This window comes from Falco cherrug, chromosome 1 (assembly GCF_023634085.1).
Source record: "Falco cherrug isolate bFalChe1 chromosome 1, bFalChe1.pri, whole genome shotgun sequence".
Classification (NCBI taxonomy): Eukaryota; Metazoa; Chordata; class Aves; order Falconiformes; family Falconidae; genus Falco; species Falco cherrug.
Window position 1 is genome coordinate 40,555,672 of NC_073697.1, and position 19,336 is coordinate 40,575,007.

The 19,336-nt window shown below is 40.3% G+C and overlaps 1 protein-coding gene across 3 annotated transcripts in view; it reads right to left on the reverse strand.

Moving 5' to 3' along the window:
- The window catches only part of ATRN (attractin), a 156,843-nt gene that overhangs the window by 48,521 nt on the left and 88,986 nt on the right, over positions 1-19,336 (reverse strand). The window contains exon 25 of one of the 3 annotated variants that reach the window (XR_008735201.1): positions 11,180-12,174. The exons of 1 other annotated variant lie outside the window; for it this stretch is intronic. The gene's annotated coding sequence lies outside the window, so the exon portion shown is untranslated. Of the gene's footprint in view, positions 1-11,179; positions 12,190-19,336 lie in introns of all 3 variants that reach the window. One more of the 3 variants, XR_008735187.1, reaches the window with a different exon arrangement.

The following is a 19,336-nucleotide window of genomic DNA, read 5'->3' on the forward strand; positions in this document are numbered from 1 at the left end:
CAGGGAAAGATGACCCTGTTTGGACAGGTGGCTCTCAAATTGTCTCAGAGATGTGAGCTCCCAGGACACCTTTTCAGAAGGAAGTATCTCTTCACCTCTAGAGATGAGATTTATGGGATTCAGACACAGTTTAAGACATCTAAATAGAGGAACTCAGAAGGATATGCCTATCATCCTTTTACACTCAATGGAGATCTCACCTGTGATTCAGCTGGCCAGTGTACGTGTCTAGTACACGATTACCTGAACAGTTCTGTATCTAAGTCTCCATCTATAATGGGACCTTAAACACTTCTGGCCCATGAAAACACCTATTTGTAGACCCCTACATTTAGATGGTTCAAATTTCCACAGTGCATCCTTGCCCTTGGTTTCATAGATGCTCCATTGTAAGCTCCATTCATTACCCAAACAGGGATAACCTATTGCCATTCAACTGCCCTGGGACACCTCACCTGGCCCCCAGCTGCTGCTCCAGAAGGATGTGGGCCCCTAGAGATAGGTCCTACATCCCATCTGCCATCCGCATGGCACTGTGGGGCCATGTTTAGGCATTGAACATCACGGCACACTGCTGGACCAAATGCAGCTATGTTTCTGGTAAGACACACGGATGTTGGACCAGATGTTGAGCAACAAAAAGGAAGTGGCTACTGATGTACTAAAACTGCTTTCAGTGTCAAGAAACAGAGACTGGAACTGGGTCAGTACACCCCAGTGTTAAAAGCTCAGATGATTCAAGGAAAATGATGGAAGAAGAACGTCCCTGAATGGAAAAAATTAAAATCCAGGATTCGCGCTTACAAGAACCACTTTGCCTCCCTCTTGCAAACCTCTTTGATGTGGTGGTAAGCTTAAAAGTAGACTTTAATTTTTTTAAGTCTCATGCAGAGTGGCAAAGCGCAGGAAAAGCTCATGCTATAACCCTGATAAGCAGGTTTAACAGTCTGCATCCCCGTTCTCCCCACCCCAAAATACAAATCCACAAACTTGACTAAGATGAATCGGATAAATTCATCTGTAGGAATCTAGAAAGGCAACCAAATCAAGTCAGAGACCTGACCAACGTGCCCCACCACTACAATATAGGTACAGAGGGAATGTGTCATTATTATAATTGTACCTTTCAGATCAGACTGTGGAGTGAACCACAAAATACAAAAAAGCAGGCTAAGTCAGGACTACCCATCCCCTGCGTTAATGTTGTGTATCACCCCTGGAAACAATAAGCTCATTAACACCTGCTGTTTCTTTACCTCTTTTCATGATGGTGGATCCTAGGGACAATCAATGTGGGCTAACATGTCACAAAATGTTAGAGAACAAAAACATTATATTAGCAATCTAGGTACAAAAGGTAACAGGCAAATGCCATAGGATGATCAATTGCTGAAAGAAACCATGATCTTCTTAAAATACCATAACAAACCTTGTTCTGATTGTTGCTGGTCTAGAAGGAGAACATATACCAGTTTTCTTTTGGGAGCCTTATGCCACAGCATCCTAAGAGACAGTTTCTTTTTGGATGCAAGGGCATCAGTTGCCCTTGGTCCACCTTCACCTGGAAAAGGGATGAGTAGCATTACACCCCACCTTAATCTAAACCCAAACCATCTGAATTTGGCTGTACCAAGTACAGTTTGGCAATTTAATAAATGGATAACAGAATACAAATGTCAGTGAATGAAGAAATTTGGAAGCAAAATGTGTCTGCTGAACCTCCAAAAGGGAGGAGAAGCATTACAACTCTGTGCCCCTGTGCAGCGTTTATGTTAAGTGCAGAACAAGACATCTACTCTGAAAAAATACAAGATACTTGCATCCCTAAGGCAACAAAGCAAAGCTTATTATAGACCATGATTTCACCAGCATTTTAAGCCTTCCATAAGTGCTGCTGGTGCCCACGTGTGTACCCATACTCTCCTTTTAACCGTTTCTTCCCTTATTTCCCATGACCCAGCAAGTGTGCACAGTATATTTGCAGCTGTATAGTCAATCAGGTCACACAACCCAATGCAGCTGAAAACTACTCTTTGCTAAGCCAGCTTTCAGGTGGATCCGTACCCTGGTCACAGCCACTGCACCCCTGTGCAATGTGATGCCACACAACAGACGCAGGACATTCAGAGGCATCATGGATCTATTTTAAGCAAACAGCAAGACTACATCCAAATTTTGAGGTTAGGAAGAATATTTAAGCTGACAAGCACTGTAAGTCCTCAAAAGCTGCAAGAACAACCTGTTTGCAGGGAAAGATTCTCTAGATAGAAAAGTGAAACTGTAAGTTTGAGAGAAGGAAGGGTCTTACAGCAATTATTTGTAACTTGAAAAACTGTGACACTCAACAAGTTGTAGCAGAGCATGAATCAGAGGTGGGAGATCCCAGCGTATTTGTAATAGACCTGATGGTGTAGGTGTGGATGTCAGGAGGACCTGTGATGCTCAGTTGAAAGCTGACAAATATGAGTAAGGGGTAACCATCCACAGCCACAACACCAGCTGATCTGACAGCTAAAGGTCCAGGAGAGGAAGATCAAAGAAAGCAAAAAGGTCACAGACATTAAATCTAGATCAATCTGTTCCTGCTTGCATTAAAAGACTTGCTCATTGCTCATCAGAAGCTCAAAAAATAATCTGCATCCAAGCACACTCAACAGACTGCTGCTCTATATTCGTAGAAGAAAAACTTCTGGCCAACTTGGTGCTGAAGAGGTTCACACGCTCAGATTTAAGTTCTACAACAAGTAAAAATAAAATCTCCACTAAAATTTCATTTTCAAACCTACTACTATGAGCCACGTTGCTCCTGTATGAATGACCAATGAAAGAGATAAATGACTTCTCATTTGCTGCAATATTAACTAAGCTATTGAGCTTTATGGCACAAACACTTGATACTGTGCAAATATAAAAACTAGTTCACTTCTGAACTTACACCGAGATGGAAATCGATTTATATTGCAATACTGTGCTGCCTTACTGCAGTAGTCACAAATTGTCACTTCTCAGCTAATTGGCTGCAGTCAGAAGTTGGCTCAGAAATGCCAATTACATATGCTTTGTCTCCCCATGCGACCTCTCGAATTGCTGTGCAGAGCAAACACAGGCATAGCTGTCTCTAAATTAAAAATAGTGCTTAAGATTTAGTCCCCCACTGCTCTGCATCAGAAAAATTACCACACAAATCTCACAAACGGGAAGTATTTGTTCAATAAGCAGGCAGGTGTTGAACAGTGACGCTCACCTGAATTTAAAGTGCACTAGCAAACAATATCCTGGGAAGTCCCATAAATGGAACAGCCATCTCAGACCAGATCCCGCAACCTACTCGTCACAATAACACACTACCAAATGCCACAAGAAACCTGAGGCAGGGACAGAAAAAACTCCAGTTTCCCTAAATGCCAGGAAAATACCTTAAAACCAAAGACCATGCATTCCCGCAGACCTCTGCTGCATTCACACTCCATCCTGTCCACATGCTGAAGGTGGAAATGGTCATGCAAGAGAAGAGTGGTAAGGTAGCTGGAGGTTACTGTAGCAATTTTGCAGGAGAGAAAAATAAAAAGAAGCTAAAAATAAATACAAAACAAAAGGCCCTATATGGCAACAAGAGGGAGCAGCTGAAGTTAACAACAAAGGTAGCACTGCAGTGGTAGCGAATGCCGCAGGTTGTGCAGGCACCAGTGGTGGTGTTAAGCTGTAGGAAAATAGAAGCAAGAATTCACAGCCCTGTAAACTCGCTTTTGACACTGGAGTTTGGGGTCAGTCGCTGGGTGCTGCTTCCTGAGAGCTCCTGCTCTTGTGCCTGCTGTGAACAGCGGCACACTTGTGGCTGGATTTTAACAATTGTGAAAGAATTTCTGATAAACCTCACTGCAACGGGTGAAGAGGTACTGACCCAACTATTAATTTCAACCAGGAGTTAAGTAGCCTCTAAGGAGGGTTAAAGAAGGAATTCACACCTATAGTTCTGCCCCAGAAATGCAAAGTGCAACTTCCCAGGCTGATCTACAAGATGGTAGCTTTCCTCCAAAGTCCTGTGTGTTGCCCTGCAGCAAGGAGGCCATTCTTGCAGGCGACTCTGTAGGCACAGCAGCCAAGGTGAAGCTGAAAATTCAGGTAGCCACTGCTAAAATAACCTCAGCAAAAAAACCCATTGGCTTTGTAAAGTTTGAGAGAACTTCCAACAGTTAAGAGGGTGAGTAGTACATCCAATGAGCTGAGATGGCCAAGTTATAATTAAATTCTCAGTAAGGTAGATTTCCATGGGGAAGATCTCCCTAAGGTGCACTTCAACTCCCCCAAGCTTCAGGTGCAATCCCTCCCCAAAGCAAAGAGCACAGCACACAAATAATCCCTTCTCATTTGGGTTCTTGCAAACAACTGAACTGTTGTTCATTGTTTCAACCTGTTGAAATCTGGTGAATTTTTACATACTAACTCACTCTTAAGACTAAGCTAAAAATCATGTATTCCATAATAACAGCAATTAAGTTCAGGCAAATTACTATCATCAAGTGGAGACACAGACTAACAACATTAATCACTGCTAGCAGTAAACAGACTTCAGTTACAGAAAAGAAACTCCTTTAACTTATTTCAAGGGCTTGGAAACAATCAAATGGTCAAGACTCCCAACCTCACATGCTGCTGGTGGACAAAAATCTTTACTTACCATTAGCCTCTCAAAAGCTAGGCAGTGGTACGGTGTCCAGCTGAATACCTTTGAATGCAAATTTTATGACTGGAATTCAAAAGGAAAAGGGTAAAAAAAAAAAGTATAGAAGAGAGATGTTGTCACATTGCTTCTGCCCCCAAAGAACTCACTACCAGAGTGCTCCTTTTTGTCTAAGAAGGGATTTCTCGTTGCTTACAAACCCTTGTCCACACCTAACCTTGAAGACTGACCTACAGGTTTGGTAGAAGTCACCTGAAAAGGGATTCTTGGACCAATTCTATACATTGCCTGTTTTAATTCTACGATGTCTAAGCAACAGCACCTTCTCAACCCCTGCACAAAAACTTTGTGCCATTTCTACTTTAAATGTTTAATTAGAGGGGAAAAAAACCCCTTTCTGCTAAAAGGTCTTGCTTATTAAATGAAATGCAGGTAAGGAATTCACTCCTTTAAGAGGAATTCAGCTGAGAAAAACAATGCAATAAAATCCCTCATTAAAAAAAAAGGAAAAAAGTGCACATTTTCCACTGCTTGGTTTGAAGTTCCCAAAGAGGAGACTTTCTGAAAACCTATATAAAGTATCAACCCTTATACTGGACCTCAGATGTGTTTACGCTGCAAAGCTGTTTCGAGTTATCTTGAACTTGGCAGCAGGAATACTGCACTCGTGTTAGCCTGAGTGCCTGAGAGCTGGCGGGTGGCTGGCAGGGGAAGCAGGTACTGCAAGCTCAGCCCGGCGCCCCGAGACAAGTCCCAGCAGCAAGGCTCAGCTTACTCACAAAGCACCAAGCAGTTTGCTCATACCACAGAAAGAAGAAAAGAGGTTATAATTTGCAGCAGCAAGTAACTTTTCAGTTAGAGTGAGCTTTCTTGTTGCTTTAGAAATCTTTTAAGAGGAAAATGCTGCTGTACTCCTAGATGGATTTTGATTTATACGCAACTGCAGCAGTTATTCTGGAGACAAGGCAGTTTTGAGCTACTTTGAAAAAAACTGTGAAAAATAAAAATGCCACAACTAGACATAGAAAGCGAGTTGCTAGTATTAAAACACTCCACTCTTCCCAGTTGCAAGGTCTTCAAGTAGCTCCCTCCAGTATCAGAAGCTGCTGTGTGGATGCATTTGTGAAAGATCCAGTTCTATGGCTTCATGCTGAGCAGAGCTCTGACACCATCTGCGTGCAGGATAAGTTATGTTTGTCAGCATACCGACTACTTCTAGAGAGTTTCAACATGGAAAAAATTAAAACTTCCGCACACAGCTCAAAACACTGCCTCAGATCCTGAAACTCCAGCAAAAAGATGAGCTTTACAGTCTACCATTACTTGCGTGCCAAATGTGTACAAGCAATAAAACTTGTTTTCCTAAAGAGTTTGCAATGTAAGTACACGAGGGAACCAAGAACAGAAAGAAGAGTAAAGCCACTAAATACATATTAGCAATTTCTAAATTTTTTTTAGGCTGCAAAATAGCTGACAGATGGAAATGGGCAAAATCTTATGTCTTGCATCACTTCTGACCAGACAAAACACTGGAAATACATGCAAGACAGAGCTTGCTGTTGCAGTGGTATTAGTGAAAAAAAAAAGTGCTGCCTCCTTCTCCAAGGAAGCAGTGACTTCTTTTAAGGATCATAAGGGATACGAGGTTTAAAACATTTATCAATCTGCATCGTGAAATGTTTACGATATGCCAGCTGCAGACAGAAATTCTAAGGATTTTACATCCTTAACAAAGTAGCAATAAGTCTATATAAGTAGTAATAAGTACTTATATTTTTATATATTATATAAACTATATATATTCTTCAAAGTAAAATAAGTTCATATTTATATAAATAACTAAATAAAAACACCTTTTAGTACCAACATTTCTCACATTATTATGCAATACCAAAGCCACACGCTGTTTCAAACCTGATGTCTCATTACTACATGAAACGGCAATAACAAAAAACCCAACAAACTTAGTTTCAACAAACAAGAAGACAGAAAACCCAAAGATATGCACAATAACTCGAAGTTCAACCCATTTTAGGATTTTTTAAATGATGCACTAGCCTAGTTATGAAACGAAATGCTGGGAGCTTTAATGAACACAGTTCTTCTCACTGCACACCCATCAGCTGCAGGACTAGCAGCCTGATCTATTTTTCCAACATAAAACCAAAGAAAAAACATCAGGTACTTTGGAAGGAAGCTTGATGCTGTGGAGTGCAGAGTATGTGAGCTGGTGTAAGGGCTGTGATCAAAGGGCTGCCTCGTCACACAGTATCAGTAACAGTTTTGAAAGAGTTATGAAGTCAGAAATCACAGGCTGGGCTGTTTTACTCATCAAGGTTTTATTTGTTGAGAGCCTCGGCTATGAATTTGTATTACAAAAATCTTAACATGAAAAAAACCGCATACTGATAGGTAGGGAGAAATTAGCAACCTATAAGAGTGTGTGTGTATATACATATATATAAGCACTTATATTAGCATCAAAAAAGGACAGGTAGTTATTATCTATCACTAAAGGCTTTCTAGAACATGTATTTCACCATTTTGTCATTAAGAACTTCCCAGTAAAACACTGAACTGACAAATCAATCTACTGTGATTTATTTCAATCTCCATAGTAAAATTATTAATATAATTTAAAGATACTTTGGGAGCAGGTGTAGGAACCAGGATGGTGCTAGTCTTGCATGCAAAATGCTGTTTTAAGAAATAACTATACATGACACTCTTAATTAAGAAAAAAAAAATTTCGAAAAAAACCCCAAACAACAAAAAACTCCAGTCATCCCATAAATTCATTATTATAGAGGGCTGTGATAGTACTACACCACCCTGACCCCAGCTCTCCACACTGCTTGCCATGCTTGCCAAAACTGCTGTGAGCAAGATTTGCAAATATGATAAAAAGAAAATTAAAAAAAAAAAAAAGGAAAAGAAAATCTTAATAATCCAAAGTCATGAAACTAAGCGAGAGGAGAAAAAGTTTTAGCCGCATTCCAGGAATGGTTTGTTTTCAACAAAAGCAGCCCTGCAGAGCCATCTGAGAACTGTCACTTGAGTGCTGGTGGCTGCATCTTCATGTCTGTTAGCTAAACAAGCCAGAGGCTTTTTGGTTTTGTCACCCCATGTTAGTACAGCATATATTTTTCCCCCATGGTTCCAGCCAGGCTATATCTACTGTTGCATTTGAGTATGCTGGCTTCTTGTATTTTATTGGCAGTGCACTTTCCTCCTCTTCATTAGCTCTGCTTATTATTCTTGTGACTCTTTTAAGTAAGCTTTCGTATAAGGAAATATAACTAGCTCTTTTGGTAGCTGTAAAAGCTTCCCAGCAATGGCCCACATTGCTTGTTTTCTGAAATATATTTGAACTTGAGGGTTTACATTTACATTCAGCAGTGGCATACTGTATTTTCAAGAGCTATTCAGCACAGAAGTAAAGCAACTGCAAGCAAACAGCACATCATCACTCTAGGCCTCACCCAGGAGAAACTAATTGCCTACCGCAGACTTTGCTTCCATAGAAAGTTAATTCTGCATTTCTTTTTTTATATTATGCTTTCCAGCCCTGCATCTTAAAAGGAAAGAAAAAAAAAAAAAAAAAAAAAAGATGAGTTTCCTTAAAGCTAAGACAATCCATACATATCTTACTCTCATATCTAAAAAAAACCCCATCCTAAAAAATCCTCCTGGTATTATTAAATCTGAATCTCAGTCTATGTCTCTCCGTTCTCCCTATAACTTTTCTCATTTATGCAGCTAAAGTTTTGCAACAGCCACACGAGCAGACTTCCAATGCTGTGTGAAGATATGACAATACACCTCACAAACAAAGATACGTGAATTCCTACAGTTCATCCCTGGAGAGCTCAAGTTGTAGATATAAACCCCCACAACTTCAATGGCTGGGTAAAAGGATAAACATCCCATGCACCAATGCAGCACATGGGCAAAGTTTAACGTGCAATTTTCAAGGTTGCTGAAGTCATCACCGCCAGTAAAAAGGACTGAAGTTGCAACACATTGTAGCAAGAGTTAACTGCCTTTGAGAGAAACCCTCATTTTTAAGGATTTCAGAAGCTGTTAACAAAAGTACTACTTAATATGAAAGGGAACAACTTCTAAAAGGAGAAAAATGTCATCGCTTGATGCCAAAAATAAGAAGGCAGGAGCAGATAAAAAGGAAGCAGCTGTTTCATGTTTTAAAGTATCATTTAACCGTTCTGTTTTAAATCTTTCCGTCCCCAGCAGAAGATGTCAGTTTGCCTGTTCTGAAAAATCAGCGTGTAATTGCATGTCTCCAAAAGTAATTACATTCAACCGCAAATTTCATCAGATTAACAAATTGATTTACGTTTCATTGTTCAGTTTCAAGTAAACCTCTCGCCTCAGCAAGAGAGATGCAGCAAAAGAGGCTCAAAAGCACCTGCAGTTATATCTAAATAAAGGCAAGGGACATCATTAGCAAACAACTTTGGCATTCCAGTGCTTTCAGAAACAAAAGAAAAAGAACATTTTTGGAACAGAAAGGTCCCAGAGAGCCACAGATGATTATATCTCCGCACCTACATCTATCCCTCATTAAAGGTGCATGAGGCACACTGAGGACCTGGCAGGAAAACTATCAAGATCATCATCCTCAGTACAGTTTCAAGCTGACAATTATTTTATCAAAGCAATAACTAGCTATCTATATGTATTTTGTTCTCTTTGGCCAACAACAAAGCCATTTTTTCCTTTCCCTTTACCCTTACTGAGAGCTTTCATTCAATTAGCCTGTGGCTTTTGATTACAGAACAACATTAATTTAGAGAAAGGCTGGAAACCTCCATGGGCCACGTCCAGTCCTCAGGGATATTTATGCCCTGTATCACATACCCAGTGTTTCCTCCAGAGACAAATCAGGGTATCAGAGTCAGTTAAAGACCCTGCTTTTTAACCGCGGTACAGTTTCTTCACCCTATCCTATCATGTGCATTATCAAAGCCTTTTTAGTTAGGTTGTAAACCTCAAAGAGGTAACCCTAGAGAGCATCACTGCTGGCAACATTCATGTCACTTTAAAGAGGTTGAAAGCTGAAAATAAAAGGTAGGTGGAAGCGTGGGATCCAGCATTCCTCCAGCTCTGTTTTTGAGCTAGGGGTACTGCCTTCCTCACCTGCCAGGAGCTAAGGGTACCCTAAAGCTTTCCTTGGCTGTAGCAAAGTGTCACCCATCATTTAGCTCTGTAAGAAAACAAATGCTTCCTGAACCACATTAAACACCGAATGGCAAGTAAAATTAAAGCTTAATTGAAACTGGTATTAAGATTCATGCTAATGGAGACCACCTGTTTTATGAGTAACATTGCCAATAAAAACCGCAGGACAGGCAAAGAGTATCAGAAGAAGAAATTTAATGCAAAGCTGCTTTAATGAAGGAGATCTCCTTTGAAAAATAAGAACTTGGGAAGACTTCAATATTTGCATACTGCTAGACACGAGAACCATGAAACATTAAGATAACAATGATAAAGATCAGAGTAAGAGCTTTGTCTGAGGACTGTGAAGTCTTTTTAGGAATGTAATTCCTGGCACTTTATGAAATACAGGCTACTATTTCCCACTTAAACAGCTACATTCAGCATAAGAGAAAATGAGCGTGCTTTAATCAGCCGCAGAGCCATTCCTTAGAAGAATCTCAGTCTAGTTTATAATTCATCTCTACTCTGAAATCTAGCTGACACCAGCAGCATATGGCTCCTCGTGAACTTTGCCTACATACTACCACAGGAAATATCTACTGGCTTAAAAAAAAGACACATTTACAACATTACTGCCAGCTCTGCAAAGCCAAATAGATGTGAAGAGAATCTGCTCACTTACATTCCTACATACAATTTCAGTGTATCACTGTAAACCAGTGGGAACTGTTTTAAAGGTCAAAGGCGGCCATTAGTGAACATAATACAATCCCAGAGCAAACACTTTAGTTGCAACGAGAGGCAGAGCAGAAGTCTTCTGATGCATGGGAATAAACAGAGCTTAGGCTGTTCCCTTAGACTAACAACTACGGAAAGAAGAAAAGGTCATAAAAATGTATCAAAATCAGTAGTCACAGGTCTAATATACAAAGCACCTGAATCCAAGAAAGTGTCATTTCTGAAAGCTTTATTCAGAGCAGAATTGTACTCCCTTATCTATTTGAAATCTTATTCAATCACAGTAGTGCAGCTCTTAACTGGAACACTAAAACGTAGATTTTGCTTCAAAACCTGGACGCAGGCATCCTGGCAATGTCTGTGCCAACAGTAAGACAACAAAAGCAATATAAGGCAGTGATGGGAGGGCCCCAATGAAAGGTAGTTCATTAAAGATACATGAACCAAGAGGTTTGCACGTAACTGTTTACATCTCATTCTTTGGGACCACGCAAACTATGGTTCCTGCACACACAGCAGCAGGCACACTGTGTAACCCACCGATGTGCCAGTGTATACACACAGGTTAGTGACACTCACCCAGGCCCGTCACTGACAGAAAGTGCTGCAAACGAAAGGCTGATTTAATTACAGCACATTTGAGGCTGTCCTCAGTTTTCAGGTATCCCATTTGTTATAGCTTCTGTGCTTGAACTTTTGGCAGCTCCTTGGAAAGCAGCGATCAGTTTCAGGGAGATGAATCGTTTCCACCTTTCGGTTCACCATTCACAAATTCAGCAGATGAACTAGACAGCAATTCAACATTTTGAGTGGGTTCAGAAATATTTTCCTATCATGGTAAACAGCGTATATTGAAATATCAAGAATAGTTATGGCAACACATTATGTGACTGAATTAAGCTATCCACAGTGCATTTGCTTTCCACCTAGAAAGGAATAAAGCTTTAGAAGAGACTGTATAGACCCACAGTCCTGAAATAAATCAGCTGGACGAACCCAAAAAAAAGCTTCAACAGCCCATGCAGAAGTTTGAGAAACTAAAAAATGTAGACGGCAGAGGCAATTTTAGCTATTTTTCCACTACAATCTTCACAAAATCAGAGTGGAAGGCAACAATTTAAGTCACTTAAAAACTTCCCAACAGTTATCAATTACTTCCAGTCCTCAAACAGCGTAAGCTGTCTAATGCCATTGCCACTCTCCACCAAGCAGCATGTGCAGCAATGCTACGTAGTCACGGTGACACTTTTTTGAAGCCCAACATGATGATGAATTGCCAAGCAAACAATACATAGTGAATATCTAGTGAGATTTTGTGAATGGTATATTTTGTATGCAGAAGGCTGCAAAATCCATTCGCCTCTTTTTGTTCCTTGAAGCATTTGGCTCATAATTAACGTTTAAGCACATTCAAATTAAAATACTTCAACCAACGCGAGGGAAAGAGAGGAGGCAATTGCCAGTTAATGATACAATTACAAACTGTGGTTTTTCCTTAATCAGCTCCTAGGCGTCTTACATATACTCAGAACGCAGAGATCAATTCAAAAGGCTTCATTGCGAGGGCTCTGAATCTGGGAGAAGAGAATCTAAAATCAAACGGGATAGAATGGTAATGAAAACAATAGTTTGGGTATGAAAAAGTCAAGAACACAAGTTTGTATTTAGTGTGTGGTAGAAAACACCATCAACACTAATCTGTAATGGAGCAGAAAGCTTACAGCCATTAAAACTGGGCTGAAGTTATTAGCTTTCTTAGCAACTCTTAATTTTCACCCCCTGTGCATTCAGCAGAGTGGCTCACTGTGATCTTCTCCAGGTAAATCCATGCTAGTTTAAACATTGTTAAAAACTGCTGACATTTACACTAGTATCAAAGGGAGTTTCAAATTCTCACCATTTACTGCTTGTCAGCTCCAGAACTGAAGTTTCACCCCTGCATGAGCTGACTTTTGGCTGGATTGCAACCCATGAAGAGAAGTGCTCTGAAAGTTTCTGCATGGAATTTCCTTGCTTCTTAGTGTAATATTGTACAGCTAATTATTTGTATTCTATAGCTCTTCTCTAATCTGAGATGTATTTTGAAAGACTAACAAAGCAAACTTGCAACAAAGTTTAAGAAAACAGAAAAAAATGTGGGGAAAAAGATCACATTACATTTACATGACTACAGAAAAACATCAATCCTAGCAACATGCACTAATACCCTTTTCTAAAGGGTGCACTCTCAGTTTGGTGGAAGATAAAGTGTATTTAGAGCAGCACTTTCCAAGCACAAGAGAGAAAGGTGAACAGCTGTGGTTTGCACAACACTTAAAAGTCACTGTGGCCACACCAGGCAAAGTTTGTTAGCAGAGAGGAGCTGCAAGAAACACAGAATGGAAATAAGACTTTTTCAACAAGACCTTACCTGGGTTTTCAAAAAAGCTTGGCAAGCTAAGGTTTTAAGTGAACTCCACAACGTAGCTTTCATACTCAGAAACCACACAGATAGGAGGTATTAGGAAGCAGAGTGCTGTACTTTGAAGGCTTTCTGTATTTTGCAGCTTTAGTTATTTTACAAAATAATCATTTCAAGTTATTAAAGCAGGCAAGGGAAGACATCCTAAACCAATATACTTAAGGAAAAAAATCCCCAACAACTTGAAGTGGTTTTGAAGAGAGGTGGAGCAAGGGGGGGGAAAAAATGTCAGAATCCATCGCTGGCAGGGACACAGCTATCTCTGACACAAAAGAGCATTTATACTCTCCAAGTCAAGATTTTAACAGGCAAGAAGAGAGGGAAACCAAGACAGATTTAAATCAAGGACTTCAGAACAAAGTTTCTAATATTTAAAAATAATATAAAGTGGACAGTAGAATAATTGCCCTGCAGTAAAGACTGTGCATTTCTAAAGTTTTCCGTTGTAAGATTTTGTATATACGCAAACATTTCTGGTTAGATACATCAACTGTATCTAAGTTGAAAATAAGCCAGGATAAATGAGTGTACCTACAATGATTGCTTACGATAGTCAAACAAACCAACCCCAAAACACCAGCTGGACATGCTCCACTGCACAGGAAAAGACCACACACATGTGTAAGCTGCAAGGTGACATGTGCGCACACACACACAAGGAGAGAACATTTTCCAACAGTCTGGCAGTAGCGAAGTTTCACTGACTTCATCATACTTATATTAAAACCACTCTGACTTCAAAAGGAAAACTGAAACATGTTCTGTAGCTGCAAGAAATTTAATAGTGTAACTGCAATGAGCAAAACTGTGGGATGCAGTCTCTGAGATAAAAAACCCAGTCTGCATCCCAGCCATACTGCAACATGTAGTTTTAATTAATGAGTCAGCTTGCCCTGAGGGACTAAACCCAAGTGCAGTTGGGTTTATTTTATGCAGTGAAATAAGGGACATCACTTAGAAAAAGAAGAGAGGAAATATGGGAAAGGTCGAAGTAAAAACTATTCCTGAGAAGAAACAGCATGAGATAAGTGCTGAAGAAAGCAGTCAGGAAAGCAGAGAGGTCAAGAAGTGAGAAGTCACCCCATGGCTCTATTTTAAAACTTGTAGTGAACCCCAGTCAAGGATTCACTGCTAGGAAGTCTTTGTCCCAAAAATCCACACCATGATTCATCTTCTATTTTACCTTATTGAAGATAAACTTCTACAGAGAGCCAAGACTTTACAAAAAAGGAAAGAAAAACAGAGAAAGCAAATAGGGAAGAGGTACAGAAAGGAGAGGTAGGAACACAGACTGCAATTAAGGGCAATTGAGGGCAGCTCAATCCACCATGGCAGATTGCACAAGACCTGAAAGGACACAGTGACTCCTAGAGACCAGTAATACGTTTTTTACTGACTTTTGCCTAGTTTTTTCCTCTATGGAACCATTACTTTTTGTAATACAATCTCCTACTCATCACCTGCTCTGAAAAACATCATCAGAATGGCAAGGGAAAAGAAATTAGTTAAAGCAGTACACCTGGGTGGTGTGAGAAGCGTAATGTTCAACTGTAGAGTCTTAGCATCCAGTGTGGAAAAGCTTTCATGGGGTATCAAATCTGACAGCTGTTACACCAGATGGTGAATGGACTGCAAGTACAGTGTGATACCAGCCAAAAGCAGATCTATATGGTTACAGGCACCTTATGAAGAAGACAGGACACCCCTCACAAGGGCAGACCTAGCAAATATGGGCCAGGATGAGGATACAGTGAAGTGGGATGGAAAGGTGAGGGATCCAGGGGGTAGTGGCCAGTGGCATGAAGTCTAGTTGGAGGCCAATAGCTAGTGGTGTACCCCAAGAATCAATATTGGGTCTGATGCTATTTAACATCTTCATTAATGATCTGGATGATGAAGCTGTGTACCCCCAGCAAGTTTGCAGATGACATCAAACTGGCAGGAGTGGCTGATTACCAGAGGGTCATGCTGCCATCCATTGGGACCTTGGCAGGCTGGAGAAATGGGCCAACAGGAACCCTGTAAAGTTCAACAAGGGGAAGTGCAAAGTTCTGCCCCTGTGGAGTAATAACCTCAGCACCAGCATGTGCTGGGGGCCACCCAGCTGAGAAACAGCTTGGCAGGAAATGCCCTGGGAGTCCTGGTGAACACCAAATTGAACATGAGCCAGACACATGCCCTTGCTGCAAAGACTGTCAATGGTACTTGCTTACCATGCATGGAGTATTGCCAGCAGGGTGAGGCAGGTGGTCCTTTCTCATCTACTCAGCACTGGCAAGACCACATCTGGAGTACTGGGTCCAGTTCTACACTCTCCAGTACAAGAGAGACATGGACATACAGGATGATTCTATGACAGTGTCCAACAAAGGGCCACAAAGATGATGAAGGGACTTGACCATCTCTGCTGTGAAGGAAGGCTGAGAGAGCTGGGACTGCTCAGCCTGGAGAAAAGAAGGCTCAGGGTACATCTCAATGTATATAAACACCTGAAGGGAAGATGCAAAGAGAACAGAGCCAGGCTCTTGCCAGTGGTGCCCAGTGACAGGACCAGAGGCACTGTGCATAAACACAGGAGGGTCCCTCTGAACACCAAGAAACACTTTTTTACTGTGAGGGTGACCAAGCACTCACACAGGTTGCCCAGGGAGGTTGTCGATTCTCCACCATTGGACATCTTAAAAAACTGCCTGTTCAAGTCCCTTGGCAAGTGGGTCCCTGTTTGAGCAGGATGCTGGAACAGATGACCTCCAGAGGTCCCCCTTCTAACCTCAACCTCTCTGGGATTCTGTGAAGCAGACCACACCGTTTGTTACATTCAGGAATGCAAAATGCAGACAGGTCTCCAACAGTTGTTAATGAATGCAGAAGAAAACTGGTTTTATCTCACACTCAAACGAACAACACTGCTAGGCTCCTGTGAGAAAGGAGGAAAGCATGCATATGCTGAGCTACAAAAATATCTCCAGCAAAAGGACGTGCAGGTGGGCTTCCTGGAGAAGAATGACAAAGCTGCAGCAAAGTAACAAAGAACTGCTATTGCAAACATGAGAAAGGACCGAGACATTAAACATGAAATAGGTATTCAGAGGAAAATGACAGAAAAACATCAATTTGGGGAAAAAAGTTTCTTAGCTATGAACTGAAGAGCAGACTAATAGAAATCATAAGGAACACGAATTCCTGGATATAAAATTGCTGCCAGACTTCTTCACAAAAAGGGTCTCTGAACCAGTAAGAGCTGATGCTATTTTAGACTTTGTTTTGGCAAAGAAATAATTTGACATTAAAAAGAGCTGGTGATATAAAATTACCTTGGATTGAGTGCACACAAGCACATTCATATTAAATTAAGGCTAAAACAACATAAGTGTTGTAAAAGAAACAAAGTTCACACTTTAGCTTTTATTAAAAGTTCACTCTTTAGCTTTTATTAAATAATAAATAAATGTAATTAATTAATTTTAATTTTATTAAATAATTAAATAAATAAAATGAATTAAATGAATAAATAATAACTTAAATAAGACAGTAAAATCAAGTGGACTAAGGAGATAAGGAATGGGAAAGCAGCCATCTAAGTCTATCTCTCAGGTCAAAGATGCAAAACTATTTGAAAGCTGCATCCTCAGAACTAACCCCGAAAAGGACATTAGGAACAATTAAAGGCTCCACGTATTACAAAGAGGAAAGGATTCATTAGCAATGTCTTAGAAGCCAACCAGTAGCACAGAGATAAAAGAACTGCCAAATTTCAAGCTGTGCTAGACCTCAGCAATTGATAAACAAAACAGCAAGAGACATTTCAGCCATAAGAGTAAAGATGACCAGAAAGGGAAAGGGAAGATCGTATACTGTAAGGATAGGCAAGAAATTAAATTAATCAGCTTCATTCCTAAAACTAATCTGGAGTTTTCATTAATGACAGGGACACTGAACACAGGTGCAAGGCGAAGTGTCTAATGGGAATGAGGTTATAGAAAGATATATAACCAAGGTGGAGACAGAACTCAAATGCTTCAATGTGTTCAAAGTCAGTGAAAGCAGTCAGCGTGCATCCCAGCACTCCAAAAGAAATGGCACATGAAGTAACACCTGTGGTAGCAAGGCTGTTAAACCAATCTACCAGCTGAGCATGGCATTACGGAAAAATTAGAACTCGTATTTAGAGGAGAAGGGAGAATCTAGATATTCATGCTCCCAGGACCTCAACAGTATGCAAAGTTTTGGGACAAGCTTTGAATAAAAGAATTGAAGTAGTAAATTAAAAACTGAAATCAACAAGCAATAGAGTGTACAACAGTAGTCTGTGCTACACCAGCCCACCACCTGACAGGATGCTGTAGCAAGATGGGGTTTGGTCTCTTCTCCCAAGCAACATGCAATAGTACAGAGGATACACACTCAAGCTGCAGCAGGGGAGATTTAGATTGGAAATAAGGAAGAATTTATTCACTGCAATGGTGGTCAAGCACTGGAACAGGTTGCCCAGGGATGTGGTGAAGTCGCCATCCCTGGAAATGTTTAAAAAGGATGTAGATGCGGTGTTTAGGGACATGGTTTAGCGCTGGACTTGGCAGTGCTGGGTTAATGGTTGGACTTGATAATCTTGAAGGTCCTTTCCAACCTAAATGATTCTATGATTCTATTTTATGTATGCAAAAATTATTAATTATATAGACCCAGGCAGCAAAGCTGAGCTAATCAAAATTTCATTATGGATATCAATACACTGGAAATTCCTGGGCAAGATAAAGATGGCAGAGATTATTTCAAGAATCGTAGTGATTAAAGAGGACAGAAGTTGGTTCAAAGATGGCATTTGGACAGACTTTGATATATTTCTTAGTGACACAGGCCCAAAAAGGAAGTGTGCTAACATCACAATCTGCTGACAACGTTCAAGGGGATCATTAATAAAAACATGGAAAAAAGAACCACACAGGAGAACAGCTAGATGACCTTCAGGACTGGCAATATCATCCAGTAACAGCAGTGAGACAACATTTTATGATGCCGTTAGGGACTGAGAAGAACGTTTGCTATCAAGACTGGGATCTCATCAGTTGGAAACCAAGGATGTGAAAGAACAGGGTGTATAGTCCATATTAAAATGAATAAGGACTATTGATTGCTGTGGCTATGACTATGAGCAAACTATAATACTGCCACAAAAGGACCTAGAAAGTTCTATAAAGAAGCTAGAAATACCGCTGTACAAAGCAATGGCGAGACTTGATCTCCATGACCTTATGCATGGCCGCACAAAACTGTACAGGCCAGATTAATACAAGAGAGTGCAGGGGAAAAACAAATGAGGCAACTGAACCTGAAAAACCTGTTTCATAGGACAAGATGATGAGGGTTTGTCTTGCTTAAGCAAACAAATACACACTAAAGGCTGAGAGAGGTTATGACTTGCCCAAATTCATCCAGGGAAAGCAGGAGACCTAGCTGCCAAACAAGAGATGGAGGGGACAGTTAAACTCAATGATAACGCTCGCATAGGAAAAGCTAGCAGAAATTCACTGTAAGCACAGGTAGGGTAGAGACTAGAATAAACACAGGAGAGCTTAAGCGACAGGAGACATCACTGTTCTTAAACATCTACAAAGTCTTAACACAAAGTTCTGTGTCAAAAAATACCAAATAAATACACCAGAGTAAGGTACAGGCCAGCACTGATTATGGAAAGTAGACTATCCGCCAACACAACCTGTAAGTTAAAATGTAATTATTTTTTTTACTCCCATGATTACCAATTTGATAAAAGAGAAGCCTGAATATTTAAAGAAATCACTGACAACTGCCCACCTTTGTACGCAGGACGTTACTTTCTCTCCCAAAAGCAGTACTTATCTTAAATGAAAACAATGAGGCTTACTACTTGCTGCTTGAGTATCCAATGACATAAAGGTTTTACCTTGCAGCTCTTGCAGACTTTCCCATATCTAAAAATTAGGACTTGACAATGAACTAAGACTTTACCAACTTGTAAAATAAGAACTCTCTAGCTGGGAAATGATTACCGAAATGATTACCAGTATTTTAAATGGTATTAAAAAGAACAAAATGCAGTCCAAAGTCAGCTTATCAAATCCACCAACCTGCAATGAACAAGACAAAGTTTCCCAAGTACTTGAAACCCACCACCTTTACCAGAAGGTGACGCACAGACATTTAAAAAATATTCCAGTTTTTTTAAAAAAAAGTTCAGGAAATACCTCAAAAAATAACCCTATAGCTTAAGGACCTTTTCTCCAGGTGGACCTCAT